This window comes from Triturus cristatus, chromosome 4_1, assembly GCF_964204655.1.
Source record: "Triturus cristatus chromosome 4_1, aTriCri1.1, whole genome shotgun sequence".
In the NCBI taxonomy this organism is placed as follows: domain Eukaryota; kingdom Metazoa; phylum Chordata; class Amphibia; order Caudata; family Salamandridae; genus Triturus; species Triturus cristatus.
The window spans coordinates 121,622,030-121,645,567 of NC_140585.1; the positions used below are offsets into that span (position 1 = coordinate 121,622,030).

Below are 23,538 nucleotides of genomic sequence, written 5' to 3' on the forward strand. Positions count from 1 at the left end.
CTCCATTCTAAAATTTGCATACATTTTACTTTTTAACTTGTAATTGCCATGGTTGTTGCAGAGTAAGAACAGAAAAGTCACAGATGGCTTTCAATTTTGGTGTCATTATAACAACTAAAGTGGTTTAATCAAAAGTGTTTAGGTATTCTATAGCACGTGAGAGGAATTTGATTTCTTATGCAATCTCAAAATGAAAATTTCACACCTTCCATTTTCATTTCGTCTTATTTTACTTGACATTCTTTCCTCTGAAGGATGTATAAAAGTGAAGTTCCTTGCAAAACAAGAGCAGAGGAATATCCAGAAACAGTTTTCCTTAATAAAAATTGATGAGTCTGCATACCATATTTAAGTGGGAGCCCGGCTAGCTCAGTCGGTAGAGCATGAGACTCTTAATCTCAGGGTCGTGGGTTCGAGCCCCACGTTGGGCAAAAACGAGTATTTTTTGCTGGATGATAGCATTGGCTCTCATAATATGGTGATTAATCTTGCATTAGACATGCACTAACTCCTAAAAATTGTATCTCCCTTGGTTACTCATTCATGAGAAATGTATCTCCAAGATTAGGTAGGGCCTGAGTCTAGGTTAACATACAGTGATATCACTCCTATTCAAGTACTAAACATGCCAACCTGAAGTGTAAAACATCCCCTAGGTGTAGTTAAGGCATCAGTTAGGAGTGAACTGAACACTCATGTTATGGGCAATTAGACTTAAAATAAAGTGTGGACAGCAGTAACGTTACTTTTGAAATGTGATGCTGAGTGAGCACACAGGGGAATTATCTCAAATGGTAGAGCGCTCGCTTAGCATGCGAGAGGTAGCGGGATCGATGCCCGCATTCTCCATTCTAAAATTTGCATACATTTTACTTTTTAACTTGTAATTGCCATGGTTGTTGCAGAGTAAGAACAGAAAAGTCACAGATGGCTTTCAATTTTGGTGTCATTATAACAACTAAAGTGGTTTAATCAAAAGTGTTTAGGTATTCTATAGCACGTGAGAGGAATTTGATTTCTTATGCAATCTCAAAATGAAAATTTCACACCTTCCATTTTCATTTCGTCTTATTTTACTTGACATTCTTTCCTCTGAAGGATGTATAAAAGTGAAGTTCCTTGCAAAACAAGAGCAGAGGAATATCCAGAAACAGTTTTCCTTAATAAAAAATGATGAGTCTGCATACCATATTTAAGTGGGAGCTCGGCTAGCTCAGTCGGTAGAGCATGAGACTCTTAATCTCAGGGTCGTGGGTTCGAGCCCCACGTTGGGCAAAAACGAGTATTTTTTGCTGGATGATAGCATTGGCTCTCATAATATGGTGATTAATCTTGCATTAGACATGCACTAACTCCTAAAAATTGTATCTCCCTTGGTTACTCATTCATGAGAAATGTATCTCCAAGATTAGGTAGGGCCTGAGTCTAGGTTAACATACAGTGATATCACTCCTATTCAAGTACTAAACATGCCAACCTGAAGTGTAAAACATCCCCTAGGTGTAGTTAAGGCATCAGTTAGGAGTGAACTGAACACTCATGTTATGGGCAATTAGACTTAAAATAAAGTGTGGACAGCAGTAACGTTACTTTTGAAATGTGATGCGGAGTGAGCACACAGGGGAATTAGCTCAAATGGTAGAGCGCTCGCTTAGCATGCGAGAGGTAGCGGGATCGATGCCCGCATTCTCCATTCTAAAATTTGCATACATTTTACTTTTTAACTTGTAATTGCCATGGTTGTTGCAGAGTAAGAACAGAAAAGTCACAGATGGCTTTCAATTTTGGTGTCATTATAACAACTAAAGTGGTTTAATCAAAAGTGTTTAGGTATTCTATAGCACGTGAGAGGAATTTGATTTCTTATGCAATCTCAAAATGAAAATTTCACACCTTCCATTTTCATTTCGTCTTATTTTACTTGACATTCTTTCCTCTGAAGGATGTATAAAAGTGAAGTTCCTTGCAAAACAAGAGCAGAGGAATATCCAGAAACAGTTTTCCTTAATAAAAATTGATGAGTCTGCATACCATATTTAAGTGGGAGCCCGGCTAGCTCAGTCGGTAGAGCATGAGACTCTTAATCTCAGGGTCGTGGGTTCGAGCCCCACGTTGGGCAAAAACGAGTATTTTTTGCTGGATGATAGCATTGGCTCTCATAATATGGTGATTAATCTTGCATTAGACATGCACTAACTCCTAAAAATTGTATCTCCCTTGGTTACTCATTCATGAGAAATGTATCTCCAAGATTAGGTAGGGCCTGAGTCTAGGTTAACATACAGTGATATCACTCCTATTCAAGTACTAAACATGCCAACCTGAAGTGTAAAACATCCCCTAGGTGTAGTTAAGGCATCAGTTAGGAGTGAACTGAACACTCATGTTATGGGCAATTAGACTTAAAATAAAGTGTGGACAGCAGTAACGTTACTTTTGAAATGTGATGCTGAGTGAGCACACAGGGGAATTATCTCAAATGGTAGAGCGCTCGCTTAGCATGCGAGAGGTAGCGGGATCGATGCCCGCATTCTCCATTCTAAAATTTGCATGCATTTTACTTTTTAACTTGTAATTGCCATGGTTGTTGCAGAGTAAGAACAGAAAAGTCACAGATGGCTTTCAAATTTGGTGTCATTATAACAACTAAAGTGGTTTAATCAAAAGTGTTTAGGTATTCTATAGCACGTGAGAGGAATTTGATTTCTTATGCAATCTCAAAATGAAAATTTCACACCTTCCATTTTCATTTCGTCTTATTTTACTTGACATTCTTTCCTCTGAAGGATGTATAAAAGTGAAGTTCCTTGCAAAACAAGAGCAGAGGAATATCCAGAAACAGTTTTCCTTAATAAAAAATGATGAGTCTGCATACCATATTTAAGTGGGAGCCCGGCTAGCTCAGTCGGTAGAGCATGAGACTCTTAATCTCAGGGTCGTGGGTTCGAGCCCCACGTTGGGCGAAAACGAGTATTTTTTGCTGGATGATAGCATTGGCTCTCATAATATGGTGATTAATCTTGCATTAGACATGCACTAACTCCTAAAAATTGTATCTCCCTTGGTTACTCATTCATGAGAAATGTATCTCCAAGATTAGGTAGGGCCTGAGTCTAGGTTAACATACAGTGATATCACTCCTATTCAAGTACTAAACATGCCAACCTGAAGTGTAAAACATCCCCTAGGTGTAGTTAAGGCATCAGTTAGGAGTGAACTGAACACTCATGTTATGGGCAATTAGACTTAAAATAAAGTGTGGACAGCAGTAAAGTTACTTTTGAAATGTGATGCTGAGTGAGCACACAGGGGAATTAGCTCAAATGGTAGAGCGCTCGCTTAGCATGCGAGAGGTAGCGGGATCGATGCCCGCATTCTCCATTCTAAAATTTGCATACATTTTACTTTTTAACTTGTAATTGCCATGGTTGTTGCAGAGTAAGAACAGAAAAGTCACAGATGGCTTTCAAATTTGGTGTCATTATAACAACTAAAGTGGTTTAATCAAAAGTGTTTAGGTATTCTATAGCACGTGAGAGGAATTTGATTTCTTATGCAATCTCAAAATGAAAATTTCACACCTTCCATTTTCATTTCGTCTTATTTTACTTGACATTCTTTCCTCTGAAGGATGTATAAAAGTGAAGTTCCTTGCAAAACAAGAGCAGAGGAATATCCAGAAACAGTTTTCCTTAATAAAAAATGATGAGTCTGCATACCATATTTAAGTGGGAGCCCGGCTAGCTCAGTCGGTAGAGCATGAGACTCTTAATCTCAGGGTCGTGGGTTCGAGCCTCACGTTGGGCGAAAACGAGTATTTTTTGCTGGATGATAGCATTGGCTCTCATAATATGGTGATTAATCTTGCATTAGACATGCACTAACTCCTAAAAATTGTATCTCCCTTGGTTACTCATTCATGAGAAATGTATCTCCAAGATTAGGTAGGGCCTGAGTCTAGGTTAACATACAGTGATATCACTCCTATTCAAGTACTAAACATGCCAACCTGAAGTGTAAAACATCCCCTAGGTGTAGTTAAGGCATCATTTAGGAGTGAACTGAACACTCATGTTATGGGCAATTAGACTTAAAATAAAGTGTGGACAGCAGTAACGTTACTTTTGAAATGTGATGCTGAGTGAGCACACAGGGGAATTAGCTCAAATGGTAGAGCGCTCGCTTAGCATGCGAGAGGTAGCGGGATCGTGCCCGCATTCTCCATTCTAAAATTTGCATACATTTTACTTTTTAACTTGTAATTGCCATGGTTGTTGCAGAGTAAGAACAGAAAAGTCACAGATGGCTTTCAAATTTGGTGTCATTATAACAACTAAAGTGGTTTAATCAAAAGTGTTTAGGTATTCTATAGCACGTGAGAGGAATTTGATTTCTTATGCAATCTCAAAATGAAAATTTCACACCTTCCATTTTCATTTCGTCTTATTTTACTTGACATTCTTTCGTCTGAAGGATGTATAAAAGTGAAGTTCCTTGCAAAACAAGAGCAGAGGAATATCCAGAAACAGTTTTCCTTAATAAAAAATGATGAGTCTGCATACCATATTTAAGTGGGATCCCGGCTAGCTCAGTCGGTAGAGCATGAGACTCTTAATCTTCGGGTCGTGGGTTCGAGCCCCACGTTGGGCGAAAACAAGTATTTTTTGCTGGATGATAGCATTGGCTCTCATAATATGGTGATTAATCTTGCATTAGACATGCACTAACTCCTAAAAATTGTATCTCCCTTGGTTACTCATTCATGAGAAATGTATCTCCAAGATTAGGTAGGGCCTGAGTCTAGGTTAACATACAGTGATATCACTCCTATTCAAGTACTAAACATGCCAACCTGAAGTGTAAAACATCCCCTAGGTGTAGTTAAGGCATCATTTAGGAGTGAACTGAACACTCATGTTATGGGCAATTAGACTTAAAATAAAGTGTGGACAGCAGTAACGTTACTTTTGAAATGTGATGCTGAGTGAGCACACAGGGGAATTAGCTCAAATGGTAGAGCGCTCGCTTAGCATGCGAGAGGTAGCGGGATCGTGCCCGCATTCTCCATTCTAAAATTTGCATACATTTTACTTTTTAACTTGTAATTGCCATGGTTGTTGCAGAGTAAGAACAGAAAAGTCACAGATGGCTTTCAAATTTGGTGTCATTATAACAACTAAAGTGGTTTAATCAAAAGTGTTTAGGTATTCTATAGCACGTGAGAGGAATTTGATTTCTTATGCAATCTCAAAATGAAAATTTCACACCTTCCATTTTCATTTCGTCTTATTTTACTTGACATTCTTTCCTCTGAACGATGTATAAAAGTGAAGTTCCTTGCAAAACAAGAGCAGAGGAATATCCAGAAACAGTTTTCCTTAATAAAAAATGATGAGTCTGCATACCATATTTAAGTGGGAGCCCGGCTAGCTCAGTCGGTAGAGCATGAGACTCTTAATCTCAGGGTCGTGGGTTCGAGCCCCACGTTGGGCGAAAACGAGTATTTTTTGCTGGATGATTGCATTGGCTCTCATAATATGGTGATTAATCTTGCATTAGACATGCACTAACTCCTAAAAATTGTATCTCCCTTGGTTACTCATTCATGAGAAATGTATCTCCAAGATTAGGTAGGGCCTGAGTCTAGGTTAACATACAGTGATATCACTCCTATTCAAGTACTAAACATGCCAACCTGAAGTGTAAAACATCCCCTAGGTGTAGTTAAGGCATCAGTTAGGAGTGAACTGAACACTCATGTTATGGGCAATTAGACTTAAAATAAAGTGTGGACAGCAGTAACGTTACTTTTGAAATGTGATGCTGAGTGAGCACATAGGGGAATTAGCTCAAATGGTAGAGCGCTCGCTTAGCATGCGAGAGGTAGCGGGATCGATGCCCATTCTAAAATTTGCATACATTTTACTTTTTAACTTGTAATTGCCATGGTTGTTGCAGAGTAAGAACAGAAAAGTCACAGATGGCTTTCAAATTTGGTGTCATTATAACAACTAAAGTGGTTTAATCAAAAGTGTTTAGGTATTCTATAGCACGTGAGAGGAATTTGATTTCTTATGCAATCTCAAAATGAAAATTTCACACCTTCCATTTTCATTTCGTCTTATTTTACTTGACATTCTTTCCTCTGAAGGATGTATAAAAGTGAAGTTCCTTGCAAAACAAGAGCAGAGGAATATCCAGAAACAGTTTTCCTTAATAAAAAATGATGAGTCTGCATACCATATTTAAGTGGGAGCCCGGCTAGCTCAGTCGGTAGAGCATGAGACTCTTAATCTCAGGGTCGTGGGTTCGAGCCCCACGTTGGGCGAAAACGAGTATTTTTTGCTGGATGATAGCATTGGCTCTCATAATATGGTGATTAATCTTGCATTAGACATGCACTAACTCCTAAAAATTGTATCTCCCTTGGTTACTCATTCATGAGAAATGTATCTCCAAGATTAGGTAGGGCCTGAGTCTAGGTTAACATACAGTGATATCACTCCTATTCAAGTACTAAACATGCCAACCTGAAGTGTAAAACATCCCCTAGGTGTAGTTAAGGCATCAGTTAGGAGTGAACTGAACACTCATGTTATGGGCAATTAGACTTAAAATAAAGTGTGGACAGCAGTAAAGTTACTTTTGAAATGTGATGCTGAGTGAGCACACAGGGGAATTAGCTCAAATGGTAGAGCGCTCGCTTAGCATGCGAGAGGTAGCGGGATCGATGCCCGCATTCTCCATTCTAAAATTTGCATACATTTTACTTTTTAACTTGTAATTGCCATGGTTGTTGCAGAGTAAGAACAGAAAAGTCACAGATGGCTTTCAAATTTGGTGTCATTATAACAACTAAAGTGGTTTAATCAAAAGTGTTTAGGTATTCTATAGCACGTGAGAGGAATTTGATTTCTTATGCAATCTCAAAATGAAAATTTCACACCTTCCATTTTCATTTCGTCTTATTTTACTTGACATTCTTTCCTCTGAAGGATGTATAAAAGTGAAGTTCCTTGCAAAACAAGAGCAGAGGAATATCCAGAAACAGTTTTCCTTAATAAAAAATGATGAGTCTGCATACCATATTTAAGTGGGATCCCGGCTAGCTCAGTCGGTAGAGCATGAGACTCTTAATCTTCGGGTCGTGGGTTCGAGCCCCACGTTGGGCGAAAACAAGTATTTTTTGCTGGATGATAGCATTGGCTCTCATAATATGGTGATTAATCTTGCATTAGACATGCACTAACTCCTAAAAATTGTATCTCCCTTGGTTACTCATTCATGAGAAATGTATCTCCAAGATTAGGTAGGGCCTGAGTCTAGGTTAACATACAGTGATATCACTCCTATTCAAGTACTAAACATGCCAACCTGAAGTGTAAAACATCCCCTAGGTGTAGTTAAGGCATCATTTAGGAGTGAACTGAACACTCATGTTATGGGCAATTAGACTTAAAATAAAGTGTGGACAGCAGTAACGTTACTTTTGAAATGTGATGCTGAGTGAGCACACAGGGGAATTAGCTCAAATGGTAGAGCGCTCGCTTAGCATGCGAGAGGTAGCGGGATCGTGCCCGCATTCTCCATTCTAAAATTTGCATACATTTTACTTTTTAACTTGTAATTGCCATGGTTGTTGCAGAGTAAGAACAGAAAAGTCACAGATGGCTTTCAAATTTGGTGTCATTATAACAACTAAAGTGGTTTAATCAAAAGTGTTTAGGTATTCTATAGCACGTGAGAGGAATTTGATTTCTTATGCAATCTCAAAATGAAAATTTCACACCTTCCATTTTCATTTCGTCTTATTTTACTTGACATTCTTTCCTCTGAACGATGTATAAAAGTGAAGTTCCTTGCAAAACAAGAGCAGAGGAATATCCAGAAACAGTTTTCCTTAATAAAAAATGATGAGTCTGCATACCATATTTAAGTGGGAGCCCGGCTAGCTCAGTCGGTAGAGCATGAGACTCTTAATCTCAGGGTCGTGGGTTCGAGCCCCACGTTGGGCGAAAACGAGTATTTTTTGCTGGATGATTGCATTGGCTCTCATAATATGGTGATTAATCTTGCATTAGACATGCACTAACTCCTAAAAATTGTATCTCCCTTGGTTACTCATTCATGAGAAATGTATCTCCAAGATTAGGTAGGGCCTGAGTCTAGGTTAACATACAGTGATATCACTCCTATTCAAGTACTAAACATGCCAACCTGAAGTGTAAAACATCCCCTAGGTGTAGTTAAGGCATCAGTTAGGAGTGAACTGAACACTCATGTTATGGGCAATTAGACTTAAAATAAAGTGTGGACAGCAGTAACGTTACTTTTGAAATGTGATGCTGAGTGAGCACATAGGGGAATTAGCTCAAATGGTAGAGCGCTCGCTTAGCATGCGAGAGGTAGCGGGATCGATGCCCATTCTAAAATTTGCATACATTTTACTTTTTAACTTGTAATTGCCATGGTTGTTGCAGAGTAAGAACAGAAAAGTCACAGATGGCTTTCAAATTTGGTGTCATTATAACAACTAAAGTGGTTTAATCAAAAGTGTTTAGGTATTCTATAGCACGTGAGAGGAATTTGATTTCTTATGCAATCTCAAAATGAAAATTTCACACCTTCCATTTTCATTTCGTCTTATTTTACTTGACATTCTTTCCTCTGAAGGATGTATAAAAGTGAAGTTCCTTGCAAAACAAGAGCAGAGGAATATCCAGAAACAGTTTTCCTTAATAAAAAATGATGAGTCTGCATACCATATTTAAGTGGGAGCCCGGCTAGCTCAGTCGGTAGAGCATGAGACTCTTAATCTCAGGGTCGTGGGTTCGAGCCCCACGTTGGGCGAAAACGAGTATTTTTTGCTGGATGATAGCATTGGCTCTCATAATATGGTGATTAATCTTGCATTAGACATGCACTAACTCCTAAAAATTGTATCTCCCTTGGTTACTCATTCATGAGAAATGTATCTCCAAGATTAGGTAGGGCCTGAGTCTAGGTTAACATACAGTGATATCACTCCTATTCAAGTACTAAACATGCCAACCTGAAGTGTAAAACATCCCCTAGGTGTAGTTAAGGCATCAGTTAGGAGTGAACTGAACACTCATGTTATGGGCAATTAGACTTAAAATAAAGTGTGGACAGCAGTAAAGTTACTTTTGAAATGTGATGCTGAGTGAGCACACAGGGGAATTAGCTCAAATGGTAGAGCGCTCGCTTAGCATGCGAGAGGTAGCGGGATCGATGCCCGCATTCTCCATTCTAAAATTTGCATACATTTTACTTTTTAACTTGTAATTGCCATGGTTGTTGCAGAGTAAGAACAGAAAAGTCACAGATGGCTTTCAATTTTGGTGTCATTATAACAACTAAAGTGGTTTAATCAAAAGTGTTTAGGTATTCTATAGCACGTGAGAGGAATTTGATTTCTTATGCAATCTCAAAATGAAAATTTCACACCTTCCATTTTCATTTCGTCTTATTTTACTTGACATTCTTTCCTCTGAAGGATGTATAAAAGTGAAGTTCCTTGCAAAACAAGAGCAGAGGAATATCCAGAAACAGTTTTCCTTAATAAAAAATGATGAGTCTGCATACCATATTTAAGTGGGAGCTCGGCTAGCTCAGTCGGTAGAGCATGAGACTCTTAATCTCAGGGTCGTGGGTTCGAGCCCCACGTTGGGCGAAAACGAGTATTTTTTGCTGGATGATAGCATTGGCTCTCATAATATGGTGATTAATCTTGCATTAGACATGCACTAACTCCTAAAAATTGTATCTCCCTTGGTTACTCATTCATGAGAAATGTATCTCCAAGATTAGGTAGGGCCTGAGTCTAGGTTAACATACAGTGATATCACTCCTATTCAAGTACTAAACATGCCAACCTGAAGTGTAAAACATCCCCTAGGTGTAGTTAAGGCATCATTTAGGAGTGAACTGAACACTCATGTTATGGGCAATTAGACTTAAAATAAAGTGTGGACAGCAGTAACGTTACTTTTGAAATGTGATGCTGAGTGAGCACACAGGGGAATTAGCTCAAATGGTAGAGCGCTCGCTTAGCATGCGAGAGGTAGCGGGATCGATGCCCGCATTCTCCATTCTAAAATTTGCATACATTTTACTTTTTAACTTGTAATTGCCATGGTTGTTGCAGAGTAAGAACAGAAAAGTCACAGATGGCTTTCAAATTTGGTGTCATTATAACAACTAAAGTGGTTTAATCAAAAGTGTTTAGGTATTCTATAGCACGTGAGAGGAATTTGATTTCTTATGCAATCTCAAAATGAAAATTTCACACCTTCCATTTTCATTTCGTCTTATTTTACTTGACATTCTTTCCTCTGAAGGATGTATAAAAGTGAAGTTCCTTGCAAAACAAGAGCAGAGGAATATCCAGAAACAGTTTTCCTTAATAAAAAATGATGAGTCTGCATACCATATTTAAGTGGGAGCCCGGCTAGCTCAGTCGGTAGAGCATGAGACTCTTAATCTCAGGGTCGTGGGTTCGAGCCCCACGTTGGGCGAAAACGAGTATTTTTTGCTGGATGATTGCATTGGCTCTCATAATATGGTGATTAATCTTGCATTAGACATGCACTAACTCCTAAAAATTGTATCTCCCTTGGTTACTCATTCATGAGAAATGTATCTCCAAGATTAGGTAGGGCCTGAGTCTAGGTTAACATACAGTGATATCACTCCTATTCAAGTACTAAACATGCCAACCTGAAGTGTAAAACATCCCCTAGGTGTAGTTAAGGCATCATTTAGGAGTGAACTGAACACTCATGTTATGGGCAATTAGACTTAAAATAAAGTGTGGACAGCAGTAACGTTACTTTTGAAATGTGATGCTGAGTGAGCACATAGGGGAATTAGCTCAAATGGTAGAGCGCTCGCTTAGCATGCGAGAGGTAGCGGGATCGATGCCCGCATTCTCCATTCTAAAATTTGCATACATTTTACTTTTTAACTTGTAATTGCCATGGTTGTTGCAGAGTAAGAACAGAAAAGTCACAGATGGCTTTCAAATTTGGTGTCATTATAACAACTAAAGTGGTTTAATCAAAAGTGTTTAGGTATTCTATAGCACGTGAGAGGAATTTGATTTCTTATGCAATCTCAAAATGAAAATTTCACACCTTCCATTTTCATTTCGTCTTATTTTACTTGACATTCTTTCCTCTGAAGGATGTATAAAAGTGAAGTTCCTTGCAAAACAAGAGCAGAGGAATATCCAGAAACAGTTTTCCTTAATAAAAAATGATGAGTCTGCATACCATATTTAAGTGGGAGCCCGGCTAGCTCAGTCGGTAGAGCATGAGACTCTTAATCTCAGGGTCGTGGGTTCGAGCCCCACGTTGGGCGAAAACAAGTATTTTTTGCTGGATGATAGCATTGGCTCTCATAATATGGTGATTAATCTTGCATTAGACATGCACTAACTCCTAAAAATTGTATCTCCCTTGGTTACTCATTCATGAGAAATGTATCTCCAAGATTAGGTAGGGCCTGAGTCTAGGTTAACATACAGTGATATCTCTCCTATTCAAGTACTAAACATGCCAACCTGAAGTGTAAAACATCCCCTAGGTGTAGTTAAGGCATCAGTTAGGAGTGAACTGAACACTCATGTTATGGGCAATTAGACTTAAAATAAAGTGTGGACAGCAGTAAAGTTACTTTTGAAATGTGATGCTGAGTGAGCACACAGGGGAATTAGCTCAAATGGTAGAGCGCTCGCTTAGCATGCGAGAGGTAGCGGGATCGATGCCCGCATTCTCCATTCTAAAATTTGCATACATTTTACTTTTTAACTTGTAATTGCCATGGTTGTTGCAGAGTAAGAACAGAAAAGTCACAGATGGCTTTCAATTTTGGTGTCATTATAACAACTAAAGTGGTTTAATCAAAAGTGTTTAGGTATTCTATAGCACGTGAGAGGAATTTGATTTCTTATGCAATCTCAAAATGAAAATTTCACACCTTCCATTTTCATTTCGTCTTATTTTACTTGACATTCTTTCCTCTGAAGGATGTATAAAAGTGAAGTTCCTTGCAAAACAAGAGCAGAGGAATATCCAGAAACAGTTTTCCTTAATAAAAAATGTGGAGTCTGCATACCATATTTAAGTGGGAGCTCGGCTAGCTCAGTCGGTAGAGCATGAGACTCTTAATCTCAGGGTCGTGGGTTCGAGCCCCACGTTGGGCGAAAACGAGTATTTTTTGCTGGATGATAGCATTGGCTCTCATAATATGGTGATTAATCTTGCATTAGACATGCACTAACTCCTAAAAATTGTATCTCCCTTGGTTACTCATTCATGAGAAATGTATCTCCAAGATTAGGTAGGGCCTGAGTCTAGGTTAACATACAGTGATATCACTCCTATTCAAGTACTAAACATGCCAACCTGAAGTGTAAAACATCCCCTAGGTGTAGTTAAGGCATCAGTTAGGAGTGAACTGAACACTCATGTTATGGGCAATTAGACTTAAAATAAAGTGTGGACAGCAGTAAAGTTACTTTTGAAATGTGATGCTGAGTGAGCACACAGGGGAATTAGCTCAAATGGTAGAGCGCTCGCTTAGCATGCGAGAGGTAGCGGGATCGATGCCCGCATTCTCCATTCTAAAATTTGCATACATTTTACTTTTTAACTTGTAATTGCCATGGTTGTTGCAGAGTAAGAACAGAAAAGTCACAGATGGCTTTCAATTTTGGTGTCATTATAACAACTAAAGTGGTTTAATCAAAAGTGTTTAGGTATTCTATAGCACGTGAGAGGAATTTGATTTCTTATGCAATCTCAAAATGAAAATTTCACACCTTCCATTTTCATTTCGTCTTATTTTACTTGACATTCTTTCCTCTGAAGGATGTATAAAAGTGAAGTTCCTAGCAAAACAAGAGCAGAGGAATATCCAGAAACGGTTTTCCTTAATAAAAAATGATGAGTCTGCATACCATATTTAAGTGGGATCCCGGCTAGCTCAGTCGGTAGAGCATGAGACTCTTAATCTTCGGGTCGTGGGTTCGAGCCCCACGTTGGGCGAAAACGAGTATTTTTTGCTGGATGATTGCATTGGCTCTCATAATATGGTGATTAATCTTGCATTAGACATGCACTAACTCCTAAAAATTGTATCTCCCTTGGTTACTCATTCATGAGAAATGTATCTCCAAGATTAGGTAGGGCCTGAGTCTAGGTTAACATACAGTGATATCACTCCTATTCAAGTACTAAACATGCCAACCTGAAGTGTAAAACATCCCCTAGGTGTAGTTAAGGCATCATTTAGGAGTGAACTGAACACTCATGTTATGGGCAATTAGACTTAAAATAAAGTGTGGACAGCAGTAACGTTACTTTTGAAATGTGATGCTGAGTGAGCACACAGGGGAATTAGCTCAAATGGTAGAGCGCTCGCTTAGCATGCGAGAGGTAGCGGGATCGTGCCCGCATTCTCCATTCTAAAATTTGCATACATTTTACTTTTTAACTTGTAATTGCCATGGTTGTTGCAGAGTAAGAACAGAAAAGTCACAGATGGCTTTCAAATTTGGTGTCATTATAACAACTAAAGTGGTTTAATCAAAAGTGTTTAGGTATTCTATAGCACGTGAGAGGAATTTGATTTCTTATGCAATCTCAAAATGAAAATTTCACACCTTCCATTTTCATTTCGTCTTATTTTACTTGACATTCTTTCCTCTGAAGGATGTATAAAAGTGAAGTTCCTTGCAAAACAAGAGCAGAGGAATATCCAGAAACAGTTTTCCTTAATAAAAAATGATGAGTCTGCATACCATATTTAAGTGGGAGCCCGGCTAGCTCAGTCGGTAGAGCATGAGACGCTTAATCTCAGGGTTGTGGGTTCGAGCCCCACGTTGGGCGAAAACAAGTATTTTTTGCTGGATGATAGCATTGGCTCTCATAATATGGTGATTAATCTTGCATTAGACATGCACTAACTCCTAAAAATTGTATCTCCCTTGGTTACTCATTCATGAGAAATGTATCTCCAAGATTAGGTAGGGCCTGAGTCTAGGTTAACATACAGTGATATCACTCCTATTCAAGTACTAAACATGCCAACCTGAAGTGTAAAACATCCCCTAGGTGTAGTTAAGGCATCAGTTAGGAGTGAACTGAACACTCATGTTATGGGCAATTAGACTTAAAATAAAGTGTGGACAGCAGTAACGTTACTTTTGAAATGTGATGCTGAGTGAGCACACAGGGGAATTAGCTCAAATGGTAGAGCGCTCGCTTAGCATGTGAGAGGTAGCGGGATCGATGCCCGCATTCTCCATTTTAAAATTTGCATACATTTTACTTTTTAACTTGTAATTGCCATGGTTGTTGCAGAGTAAGAACAGAAAAGTCACAGATGGCTTTCAAATTTGGTGTCATTATAACAACTAAAGTGGTTTAATCAAAAGTGTTTAGGTATTCTATAGCACGTGAGAGGAATTTGATTTCTTATGCAATCTCAAAATGAAAATTTCACACCTTCCATTTTCATTTCGTCTTATTTTACTTGACATTCTTTCCTCTGAAGGATGTATAAAAGTGAAGTTCCTTGCAAAACAAGAGCAGAGGAATATCCAGAAACAGTTTTCCTTAATAAAAAATGATGAGTCTGCATACCATATTTAAGTGGGAGCCCGGCTAGCTCAGTCGGTAGAGCATGAGACTCTTAATCTCAGGGTCGTGGGTTCGAGCCCCACGTTGGGCGAAAACGAGTATTTTTTGCTGGATGATAGCATTGGCTCTCATAATATGGTGATTAATCTTGCATTAGACATGCACTAACTCCTAAAAATTGTATCTCCCTTGGTTACTCATTCATGAGAAATGTATCTCCAAGATTAGGTAGGGCCTGAGTCTAGGTTAACATACAGTGATATCACTCCTATTCAAGTACTAAACATGCCAACCTGAAGTGTAAAACATCCCCTAGGTGTAGTTAAGGCATCAGTTAGGAGTGAACTGAACACTCATGTTATGGGCAATTAGACTTAAAATAAAGTGTGGACAGCAGTAAAGTTACTTTTGAAATGTGATGCTGAGTGAGCACACAGGGGAATTAGCTCAAGTGGTAGAGCGCTCGCTTAGCATGCGAGAGGTAGCGGGATCGATGCCCGCATTCTCCATTCTAAAATTTGCATACATTTTACTTTTTAACTTGTAATTGCCATGGTTGTTGCAGAGTAAGAACAGAAAAGTCACAGATGGCTTTCAATTTTGGTGTCATTATAACAACTAAAGTGGTTTAATCAAAAGTGTTTAGGTATTCTATAGCACGTGAGAGGAATTTGATTTCTTATGCAATCTCAAAATGAAAATTTCACACCTTCCATTTTCATTTCGTCTTATTTTACTTGACATTCTTTCCTCTGAAGGATGTATAAAAGTGAAGTTCCTTGCAAAACAAGAGCAGAGGAATATCCAGAAACAGTTTTCCTTAATAAAAAATGATGAGTCTGCATACCATATTTAAGTGGGAGCTCGGCTAGCTCAGTCGGTAGAGCATGAGACTCTTAATCTCAGGGTCGTGGGTTCGAGCCCCACGTTGGGCGAAAACGAGTATTTTTTGCTGGATGATAGCATTGGCTCTCATAATATGGTGATTAATCTTGCATTAGACATGCACTAACTCCTAAAAATTGTATCTCCCTTGGTTACTCATTCATGAGAAATGTATCTCCAAGATTAGGTAGGGCCTGAGTCTAGGTTAACATACAGTGATATCACTCCTATTCAAGTACTAAACATGCCAACCTGAAGTGTAAAACATCCCCTAGGTGTAGTTAAGGCATCATTTAGGAGTGAACTGAACACTCATGTTATGGGCAATTAGACTTAAAATAAAGTGTGGACAGCAGTAACGTTACTTTTGAAATGTGATGCTGAGTGAGCACACAGGGGAATTAGCTCAAATGGTAGAGCGCTCGCTTAGCATGCGAGAGGTAGCGGGATCGATGCCCGCATTCTCCATTCTAAAATTTGCATACATTTTACTTTTTAACTTGTAATTGCCATGGTTGTTGCAGAGTAAGAACAGAAAAGTCACAGATGGCTTTCAAATTTGGTGTCATTATAACAACTAAAGTGGTTTAATCAAAAGTGTTTAGGTATTCTATAGCACGTGAGAGGAATTTGATTTCTTATGCAATCTCAAAATGAAAATTTCACACCTTCCATTTTCATTTCGTCTTATTTTACTTGACATTCTTTCCTCTGAAGGATGTATAAAAGTGAAGTTCCTAGCAAAACAAGAGCAGAGGAATATCCAGAAACGGTTTTCCTTAATAAAAAATGATGAGTCTGCATACCATATTTAAGTGGGATCCCGGCTAGCTCAGTCGGTAGAGCATGAGACTCTTAATCTTCGGGTCGTGGGTTCGAGCCCCACGTTGGGCGAAAACGAGTATTTTTTGCTGGATGATTGCATTGGCTCTCATAATATGGTGATTAATCTTGCATTAGACATGCACTAACTCCTAAAAATTGTATCTCCCTTGGTTACTCATTCATGAGAAATGTATCTCCAAGATTAGGTAGGGCCTGAGTCTAGGTTAACATACAGTGATATCACTCCTATTCAAGTACTAAACATGCCAACCTGAAGTGTAAAACATCCCCTAGGTGTAGTTAAGGCATCATTTAGGAGTGAACTGAACACTCATGTTATGGGCAATTAGACTTAAAATAAAGTGTGGACAGCAGTAACGTTACTTTTGAAATGTGATGCTGAGTGAGCACACAGGGGAATTAGCTCAAATGGTAGAGCGCTCGCTTAGCATGCGAGAGGTAGCGGGATCGTGCCCGCATTCTCCATTCTAAAATTTGCATACATTTTACTTTTTAACTTGTAATTGCCATGGTTGTTGCAGAGTAAGAACAGAAAAGTCACAGATGGCTTTCAAATTTGGTGTCATTATAACAACTAAAGTGGTTTAATCAAAAGTGTTTAGGTATTCTATAGCACGTGAGAGGAATTTGATTTCTTATGCAATCTCAAAATGAAAATTTCACACCTTCCATTTTCATTTCGTCTTATTTTACTTGACATTCTTTCCTCTGAAGGATGTATAAAAGTGAAGTTCCTTGCAAAACAAGAGCAGAGGAATATCCAGAAACAGTTTTCCTTAATAAAAAATGATGAGTCTGCATACCATATTTAAGTGGGAGCCCGGCTAGCTCAGTCGGTAGAGCATGAGACTCTTAATCTCAGGGTCGTGGGTTCGAGCCCCACGTTGGGCGAAAACGAGTATTTTTTGCTGGATGATAGCATTGGCTCTCATAATATGGTGATTAATCTTGCATTAGACATGCACTAACTCCTAAAAATTGTATCTCCCTTGGTTACTCATTCATGAGAAATGTATCTCCAAGATTAGGTAGGGCCTGAGTCTAGGTTAACATACAGTGATATCACTCCTATTCAAGTACTAAACATGCCAACCTGAAGTGTAAAACATCCCCTAGGTGTAGTTAAGGCATCAGTTAGGAGTGAACTGAACACTCATGTTATGGGCAATTAGACTTAAAATAAAGTGTGGACAGCAGTAACGTTACTTTTGAAATGTGATGCTGAGTGAGCACACAGGGGAATTAGCTCAAATGGTAGAGCGCTCGCTTAGCATGCGAGAGGTAGCGGGATCGTGCCCGCATTCTCCATTCTAAAATTTGCATACATTTTACTTTTTAACTTGTAATTGCCATGGTTGTTGCAGAGTAAGAACAGAAAAGTCACAGATGGCTTTCAAATTTGGTGTCATTATAACAACTAAAGTGGTTTAATCAAAAGTGTTTAGGTATTCTATAGCACGTGAGAGGAATTTGATTTCTTATGCAATCTCAAAATGAAAATTTCACACCTTCCATTTTCATTTCGTCTTATTTTACTTGACATTCTTTCCTCTGAAGGATGTATAAAAGTGAAGTTCCTTGCAAAACAAGAGCAGAGGAATATCCAGAAACAGTTTTCCTTAATAAAAAATGATGAGTCTGCATACCATATTTAAGTGGGAGCCCGGCTAGCTCAGTCGGTAGAGCATGAGACGCTTAATCTCAGGGTTGTGGGTTCGAGCCCCACGTTGGGCGAAAACAAGTATTTTTTGCTGGATGATAGCATTGGCTCTCATAATATGGTGATTAATCTTGCATTAGACATGCACTAACTCCTAAAAATTGTATCTCCCTTGGTTACTCATTCATGAGAAATGTATCTCCAAGATTAGGTAGGGCCTGAGTCTAGGTTAACATACAGTGATATCACTCCTATTCAAGTACTAAACATGCCAACCCGAAGTGTAAAACATCCCCTAGGTGTAGTTAAGGCATCAGTTAGGAGTGAACTGAACACTCATGTTATGGGCAATTAGACTTAAAATAAAGTGTGGACAGCAGTAACGTTACTTTTGAAATGTGATGCTGAGTGAGCACACAGGGGAATTAGCTCAAATGGTAGAGCGCTCGCTTAGCATGCGAGAGGTAGCGGGATCGATGCCCGCATTCTCCATTCTAAAATTTGCATACATTTTACTTTTTAACTTGTAATTGCCATGGTTGTTGCAGAGTAAGAACAGAAAAGTCACAGATGGCTTTCAAATTTGGTGTCATTATAACAACTAAAGTGGTTTAATCAAAAGTGTTTAGGTATTCTATAGCACGTGAGAGGAATTTGATTTCTTATGCAATCTCAAAATGAAAATTTCACACCTTCCATTTTCATTTCGTCTTATTTTACTTGACATTCTTTCCTCTGAAGGATGTATAAAAGTGAAGTTCCTTGCAAAACAAGAGCAGAGTAATATCCAGAAACAGTTTTCCTTAATAAAAAATGATGAGTCTGCATACCATATTTAAGTGGGAGCCCGGCTAGCTCAGTCGGTAGAGCATGAGACTCTTAATCTCAGGGTCGTGGGTTCGAGCCCCACGTTGGGCGAAAACGAGTATTTTTTGCTGGATGATAGCATTGGCTCTCATAATATGGTGATTAATCTTGCATTAGACATGCACTAACTCCTAAAAATTGTATCTCCCTTGGTTACTCATTCATGAGAAATGTATCTCCAAGATTAGGTAGGGCCTGAGTCTAGGTTAACATACAGTGATATCACTCCTATTCAAGTACTAAACATGCCAACCTGAAGTGTAAAACATCCCCTAGGTGTAGTTAAGGCATCAGTTAGGAGTGAACTGAACACTCATGTTATGGGCAATTAGACTTAAAATAAAGTGTGGACAGCAGTAAAGTTACTTTTGAAATGTGATGCTGAGTGAGCACACAGGGGAATTAGCTCAAGTGGTAGAGCGCTCGCTTAGCATGCGAGAGGTAGCGGGATCGATGCCCGCATTCTCCATTCTAAAATTTGCATACATTTTACTTTTTAACTTGTAATTGCCATGGTTGTTGCAGAGTAAGAACAGAAAAGTCACAGATGGCTTTCAATTTTGGTGTCATTATAACAACTAAAGTGGTTTAATCAAAAGTGTTTAGGTATTCTATAGCACGTGAGAGGAATTTGATTTCTTATGCAATCTCAAAATGAAAATTTCACACCTTCCATTTTCATTTCGTCTTATTTTACTTGACATTCTTTCCTCTGAAGGATGTATAAAAGTGAAGTTCCTTGCAAAACAAGAGCAGAGGAATATCCAGAAACAGTTTTCCTTAATAAAAAATGATGAGTCTGCATACCATATTTAAGTGGGAGCTCGGCTAGCTCAGTCGGTAGAGCATGAGACTCTTAATCTCAGGGTCGTGGGTTTGAGCCCCACGTTGGGCGAAAACGAGTATTTTTTGCTGGATGATTGCATTGGCTCTCATAATATGGTGATTAATCTTGCATTAGACATGCACTAACTCCTAAAAATTGTATCTCCCTTGGTTACTCATTCATGAGAAATGTATCTCCAAGATTAGGTAGGGCCTGAGTCTAGGTTAACATACAGTGATATCACTCCTATTCAAGTACTAAACATGCCAACCTGAAGTGTAAAACATCCCCTAGGTGTAGTTAAGGCATCAGTTAGGAGTGAACTGAACACTCATGTTATGGGCAATTAGACTTAAAATAAAGTGTGGACAGCAGTAACGTTACTTTTGAAATGTGATGCTGAGTGAGCACACAGGGGAATTAGCTCAAATGGTAGAGCGCTCGCTTAGCATGCGAGAGGTAGCGGGATCGATGCCCGCATTCTCCATTCTAAAATTTGCATACATTTTACTTTTTAATTTGTAATTGCCATGGTTGTTGCAGAGTAAGAACAGAAAAGTCACAGATGGCTTTCAATTTTGGTGTCATTATAACAACTAAAGTGGTTTAATCAAAAGTGTTTAGGTATTCTATAGCACGTGAGAGGAATTTGATTTCTTATGCAATCTCAAAATGAAAATTTCACACCTTCCATTTTCATTTCGTCTTATTTTACTTGACATTCTTTCCTCTGAAGGATGTATAAAAGTGAAGTTCCTTGCAAAACAAGAGCAGAGGAATATCCAGAAACGGTTTTCCTTAATAAAAAATGATGAGTCTGCATACCATATTTAAGTGGGATCCCGGCTAGCTCAGTCGGTAGAGCATGAGACTCTTAATCTTCGGGTCGTGGGTTCGAGCCCCACGTTGGGCGAAAACGAGTATTTTTTGCTGGATGATTGCATTGGCTCTCATAATATGGTGATTAATCTTGCATTAGACATGCACTAACTCCTAAAAATTGTATCTCCCTTGGTTACTCATTCATGAGAAATGTATCTCCAAGATTAGGTAGGGCCTGAGTCTAGGTTAACATACAGTGATATCACTCCTATTCAAGTACTAAACATGCCAACCTGAAGTGTAAAACATCCCCTAGGTGTAGTTAAGGCATCATTTAGGAGTGAACTGAACACTCATGTTATGGGCAATTAGACTTAAAATAAAGTGTGGACAGCAGTAACGTTACTTTTGAAATGTGATGCTGAGTGAGCACACAGGGGAATTAGCTCAAATGGTAGAGTGCTCGCTTAGCATGCGAGAGGTAGCGGGATCGATGCCCGCATTCTCCATTCTAAAATTTGCATACATTTTACTTTTTAATTTGTAATTGCCATGGTTGTTGCAGAGTAAGAACAGAAAAGTCACAGATGGCTTTCAATTTTGGTGTCATTATAACAACTAAAGTGGTTTAATCAAAAGTGTTTAGGTATTCTATAGCACGTGAGAGGAATTTGATTTCTTATGCAATCTCAAAATGAAAATTTCACACCTTCCATTTTCATTTCGTCTTATTTTACTTGACATTCTTTCCTCTGAAGGATGTATAAAAGTGAAGTTCCTTGCAAAACAAGAGCAGAGGAATATCCAGAAACGGTTTTCCTTAATAAAAAATGATGAGTCTGCATACCATATTTAAGTGGGATCCCGGCTAGCTCAGTCGGTAGAGCATGAGACTCTTAATCTTCGGGTCGTGGGTTCGAGCCCCACGTTGGGCGAAAACGAGTATTTTTTGCTGGATGATTGCATTGGCTCTCATAATATGGTGATTAATCTTGCATTAGACATGCACTAACTCCTAAAAATTGTATCTCCCTTGGTTACTCATTCATGAGAAATGTATCTCCAAGATTAGGTAGGGCCTGAGTCTAGGTTAACATACAGTGATATCACTCCTATTCAAGTACTAAACATGCCAACCTGAAGTGTAAAACATCCCCTAGGTGTAGTTAAGGCATCATTTAGGAGTGAACTGAACACTCATGTTATGGGCAATTAGACTTAAAATAAAGTGTGGACAGCAGTAACGTTACTTTTGAAATGTGATGCTGAGTGAGCACACAGGGGAATTAGCTCAAATGGTAGAGCGCTCGCTTAGCATGCGAGAGGTAGCGGGATCGTGCCCGCATTCTCCATTCTAAAATTTGCATACATTTTACTTTTTAACTTGTAATTGCCATGGTTGTTGCAGAGTAAGAACAGAAAAGTCACAGATGGCTTTCAAATTTGGTGTCATTATAACAACTAAAGTGGTTTAATCAAAAGTGTTTAGGTATTCTATAGCACGTGAGAGGAATTTGATTTCTTATGCAATCTCAAAATGAAAATTTCACACCTTCCATTTTCATTTCGTCTTATTTTACTTGACATTCTTTCCTCTGAAGGATGTATAAAAGTGAAGTTCCTTGCAAAACAAGAGCAGAGGAATATCCAGAAACAGTTTTCCTTCATAAAAAATGATGAGTCTGCATACCATATTTAAGTGGGAGCCCGGCTAGCTCAGTCGGTAGAGCATGAGACTCTTAATCTCAGGGTCGTGGGTTCGAGCCCCACGTTGGGCGAAAACGAGTATTTTTTGCTGGATGATAGCATTGGCTCTCATAATATGGTGATTAATCTTGCATTAGACATGCACTAACTCCTAAAAATTGTATCTCCCTTGGTTACTCATTCATGAGAAATGTATCTCCAAGATTAGGTAGGGCCTGAGTCTAGGTTAACATACAGTGATATCACTCCTATTCAAGTACTAAACATGCCAACCTGAAGTGTAAAACATCCCCTAGGTGTAGTTAAGGCATCATTTAGGAGTGAACTAAACACTCATGTTATGGGCAATTAGACTTAAAATAAAGTGTGGACAGCAGTAATGTTACTTTTGAAATGTGATGCTGAGTGAGCACACAGGGGAATTAGCTCAAATGGTAGAGCGCTCGCTTAGCATGCGAGAGGTAGTGGGATCGTGCCCGCATTCTCCATTCTAAAATTTGCATACATTTTACTTTTTAACTTGTAATTGCCATGGTTGTTGCAGAGTAAGAACAGAAAAGTCACAGATGGCTTTCAAATTTGGTGTCATTATAACAACTAAAGTGGTTTAATCAAAAGTGTTTAGGTATTCTATAGCACGTGAGAGGAATTTGATTTCTTATGCAATCTCAAAATGAAAATTTCACACCTTCCATTTTCATTTCGTCTTATTTTACTTGACATTCTTTCCTCTGAAGGATGTATAAAAGTGAAGTTCCTTGCAAAACAAGAGCAGAGGAATATCCCGAAACAGTTTTCCTTAATAAAAAATGATGAGTCTGCATACCATATTTAAGTGGGAGCTCGGCTAGCTCAGTCGGTAGAGCATGAGACTCTTAATCTCAGGGTCGTGGGTTCGAGCCCCACGTTGGGCGAAAACGAGTATTTTTTGCTGGATGATTGCATTGGCTCTCATAATATGGTGATTAATCTTGCATTAGACATGCACTAACTCCTAAAAATTGTATCTCCCTTGGTTACTCATTCATGAGAAATGTATCTCCAAGATTAGGTAGGGCCTGAGTCTAGGTTAACATACAGTGATATCACTCCTATTCAAGTACTAAACATGCCAACCTGAAGTGTAAAACATCCCCTAGGTGTAGTTAAGGCATCAGTTAGGAGTGAACTGAACACTCATGTTATGGGCAATTAGACTTAAAATAAAGTGTGGACAGCAGTAACGTTACTTTTGAAATGTGATGCTGAGTGAGCACACA

The 23,538-nt window shown here is 38.8% G+C and overlaps 4 non-coding genes across 4 annotated transcripts; all 4 read left to right on the forward strand.

Moving 5' to 3' along the window:
• The first annotated feature begins 358 nt into the window (after positions 1-358).
• TRNAK-CUU (transfer RNA lysine (anticodon CUU)) lies at positions 359-431 on the forward strand. The gene has a single exon. It is a non-coding gene; the product is annotated as a tRNA-Lys (tRNA).
• A 1,615-nt stretch (positions 432-2,046) lies between these two features.
• Positions 2,047-2,119, forward strand: TRNAK-CUU (transfer RNA lysine (anticodon CUU)). The gene has a single exon. It is a non-coding gene; the product is annotated as a tRNA-Lys (tRNA).
• Positions 2,120-15,102: 12,983 nt separating this feature from the next.
• TRNAA-AGC (transfer RNA alanine (anticodon AGC)) lies at positions 15,103-15,175 on the forward strand. Its single transcript has one exon. It is a non-coding gene; the product is annotated as a tRNA-Ala (tRNA).
• Positions 15,176-19,320: 4,145 nt separating this feature from the next.
• On the forward strand, positions 19,321-19,393 carry TRNAA-AGC (transfer RNA alanine (anticodon AGC)). The gene has a single exon. It is a non-coding gene; the product is annotated as a tRNA-Ala (tRNA).
• The last annotated feature ends 4,145 nt before the right edge of the window (positions 19,394-23,538 follow it).